The sequence below is a fragment of the Gorilla gorilla genome, chromosome 12, assembly GCF_029281585.2.
Source record: "Gorilla gorilla gorilla isolate KB3781 chromosome 12, NHGRI_mGorGor1-v2.1_pri, whole genome shotgun sequence".
Lineage (NCBI taxonomy): Eukaryota > Metazoa > Chordata > Mammalia > Primates > Hominidae > Gorilla > Gorilla gorilla.
In genome coordinates, this window is record NC_073236.2 from 135,397,294 (window position 1) to 135,401,227 (window position 3,934).

General features: G+C 38.3%; 1 pseudogene; it reads left to right on the forward strand.

The window, feature by feature from the left end:
• Window positions 1-2,707: 2,707 nt before the first annotated feature.
• Window positions 2,708-3,569, forward strand: LOC101136924 (nucleophosmin-like; annotated as a pseudogene).
• Window positions 3,570-3,934: the final 365 nt, after the last annotated feature.

Sequence of the window (3,934 nt, forward strand, 5' to 3'; positions counted from 1 at the left end):
CACCAGCACTGGGCTATGAATACCTAGAATATAGATTAAGCTAACCCGATGCAAAAGCATGCACTCAAACACACTGACACATAAACACACACTGAATTGTTTTTAATTACAGTGGCATAATACTTCCCTCCAGAATGTGAGATTTAGGGTAGTGAGAACTTGTTTGTTCATCAATGCATCATTACTTCCTACGACTATGTCTAGTACATAGTAGGCACTCACCAAATCTTTCTTGAACATCTTTTTTCAAATGCAATTAATACACCATCAGATCTTTGAGGAGGTGCATGAACAGAGATTAAAATCTGGCAAGAGAGACCCTAGAGGAAGGAGTCCATGTCCCATCAGCTTCTGAGGACAAGATAGAACACAGAGTAGGACTTTGTCTCAATTAGAGTGACTGCCTTAGAAACCCTGGTGACATGTCCTCACCCACTTCATTCCTAAATGATCTTATATCCAAACTTTGTTACAGAAGACTCTAGCTAATATCTCAGTTTTCGTTCCCATTTTTGTGGTCAACAACATTCTTCTCTTTAGCACGATGAACTGCTTCAGAACAGGGATTGTGTCTCATCTTCCTAGTTTTTAAAATTCTTAAGCTCAGTAAAAAAGTTTGTACTCAGTATTTATTGTATAAATGTAAATAAATAAAAAAGTTTCTAAACATTACTGATCATTTTCAGGTGCATAGATAATTATAATCCAAATTAGTAGATTGAAACTGTATTGGCATCAGCATGTCCTCTGAATGTCCCTTTTTGTTGTTATTTGAAAGGATTTTTAAAACATTTTAAAATCTTGAATGAGGATTTTTTTAAGTTATTTTTTAATGTAGAATGCAAGACAAAATAAGAAGTCCTGGTTAATTGATAGTTCTGTTAGATTAGTCTCCAACAGATAAAATAGATACTTAGAATTGTTTCTTTGTGCTATATGAGAGGAGACATTCATAAAGTGTGTTGCATAAAGCTGAACAAAAATGAATGGTCTGTTATCTTCCTTTTCGGAGGCAGAGTTGAGGCATAAAGGACTTTATCCACAGTTTGAAAATATCCATAGTTCGAAGATAATATATGCTTTTTTCCCCGTGTGGGCAATATCTGTGCATTTCAGGGAGGAACAAGCTCATGGAGGGGCCGTCAGCACCTATCTCTGTGCACACCCCGCCACTCAAGGAGCACATTTAGCCTGCAGCTAATGTCTGCTGTGATTGATTCCCAGCAAGCCTCTCAAAACGGATGTCACTCCAGGCTCTTAAAGGATATTTTTTTTGGAATTGTTTAACCTCCTAAGAAGCAATAGAAGTTCTTAAAAATAACTTTTATGCCAGAAGTTGAATAACTTTGTACAGCTTGTTTTTGTTTTTACCAGAATATGTAGAGAGAACTTAATGAGGTGCCATATGTCAAGTCTGGAGTCAGATTAAAAACAAATAATTAAAATATATCCCTTTTCCATCAAAACAGATTGTGATATGTTGGTGGAAGGAAGCTGAATCTGACATGTCATGTTTTGACAGATATTTTTTTCGAGAAAAAAATCAGTCATATTGTTAGAAGTATTGTACTTGAAAGTTGTATTTTTCTTCCTGTGGAATAAAAAACTGGAAACTTAAAACTGTGGAAAGTTTTAAGTCATAATTAATTGAACCTGCCATATCTATTAACCTGCCATAATGAAATAAGGAAGGCACATATTTTGGGACATATGGAAGCATCTGAGGAACATTCGTTTGGCATACAGACGTCAGAGAGTAAGAGAAATGTTGCGAGGTTTTATGTGTGTTGATGGTGGGATATGTGTGTATGTGTGTGTTGTGTGTTTGGGCAATTTCATATTTCTCCTTAAATTCAAATTGACTTTAACTATACAACAGATTATTCCTCAATGAGGACAGACATTTTCCAGTATTTTTTTTTCATGAATGAGAGGTTGATAAGTTCTTGTTGACTTTTTTTAACATTAAAATATAATACTTTAGGCCAAGTCTTCAGTATGTAAAAGTAAGAATATAACTTGTATAAATAATGAGATTTCTATTCTTACTTCGCAGAATGGCATAGAAATAAAGCATTCAAATCGCCACTTCGGTCAGTCCCACATGGGAATATTTGATGGCATCCTAATCACAGGGGACTTTAAACACATAACCTGGCCATAGAGCAGGAACTTTTCAGACCCCACCTGGATCTAACTAAGCAGAGGGGCTTCTCAGCGGGGGAGGTAAAACCCTGGGATCTCTTGTTAAGCCAGCTTCACACAGGGAACTTAAATGAGCCTGGAAGCTCCATCAGGTCACAGGATTAATCAAGATGGTCAAAAATAACAACACTTTCTGGAGATGAAGTTCAGGGATGCTCAGAGTACACAGGCCAGCATACGTGGAATTATCCAAAAGCTGGTTTCTCACCCTAAGAGCCCAGTTCTTTGACAGCACACTTGCTTTCGTTTGGGGGAAGCTAGGAAGGTCACCCAGAAGGCTTTTTGAGGTACTCGTGCTAATTATATCTGTGACAAAGTCGCACCATTAGGGGCTTTTTGCCAGATCTCTGGTTGGCAAGACTGTGCGACACTGCGGGAGCTTACCTGCGCTTTAACATAGAGGGATCCCTGGTATGGTTCTGTCCTGAGCGGCTGTTCTCTTGAGCAGTAGTCATTTATCTCCAACCACCTTTTCTCCCACCTAAGTACGTGCCACCACCTCATGGAAGATTCGATGGACATGGACACGAGCACCCTGAGGCCCCAGAATTACCTTTTCAGTTGTGAACTAAAGGCCAACAAAGATGATCACTTTAAGGTAGATAATGACGAAAATGAGCTCAAGTTATCTTTAAAAACAGTCAGTTTAGAGGTTGGTGCAAAGGATGAGTTGCACACTGTTGAAGCAGAGGCAATGAATTACAAAGGCAGTCCAATTAAAGTAACACTGGCAACTTTGAAAATGTCTGTACAGCAATGGTTTCCCTTGGGGGCTTTGAAATAACACCACCAGTCATCTTATGGTTGAAGTGTGGCTCAGGACCAGTACATATTAGTGGACAGCACTTAGTAGCTGTGGAGGAAGAGGCAGAGTCAGGAGATGAAGAGGAGGAGGATGTGAAACTGTTAAGTATATCTGGAAAGCAATCTGCCACGGGGGGTGGTAGCAAGTTTCCACGGAAACAAGTAAAACTTGCTGCTGATGAAGATGATGATGATGATGACAATGATAATTTTGATGATGAGGAGACTGAAGAAAAGGTGCCAGTGAAGAAATCTATATGAGACACTCTAGCCAAAAGTGCACAAAAGTCAAATCAGAATGGAAAAGACTCAAAACCATCAACACCAAGATCAAAAGGACAAGAATCTTTCAAAAACAGGAAAAAAACTCCTAAAACACCACAAAGACCTAGTTCTGTAGAAGACATTAAAGTAAAAATGCAAGCAAGTATAGAAAAAGGTGGTTCTCTGCCCAAAGTGGAATCCAAGTTCATCAGTTACGTGAATAATGGCTTCTGGATAACTGACCAGGAGGCTATTCAAGATCTCTGGCAGTGGAGGAAGTCTTTTTAAGAAAATAGTTTAAATAATTTGTTAAAAATTTTCTGTCTTATTTCATTTCTTTAAGAGTTGATGTCTGGTTGTCCTTTTTATAATGGAGAGTGACAGCTTTCCCTGCCATGTTTGATAAATGTTGTCCAGGTTCCATTGCCAAGAATGTGTTGTCCAAAATGCCTGTTTAGTTTTTAAAGACGGAACTCCACCCTTTGCTTGGTTTTAAGTATGTATGGAATGTTATGGTAGGACATAGTGGTAGTGGTGGTCAGACACGGAAATGGTGGGGAGACAAAAATATACATGTGAAATAAAACTCAGTATTTTAATAAAGTTAAAAAAAAGAAGGACCATCCCATCTTTTATTTGCTAGAAGTGAGCATCTAAGCAT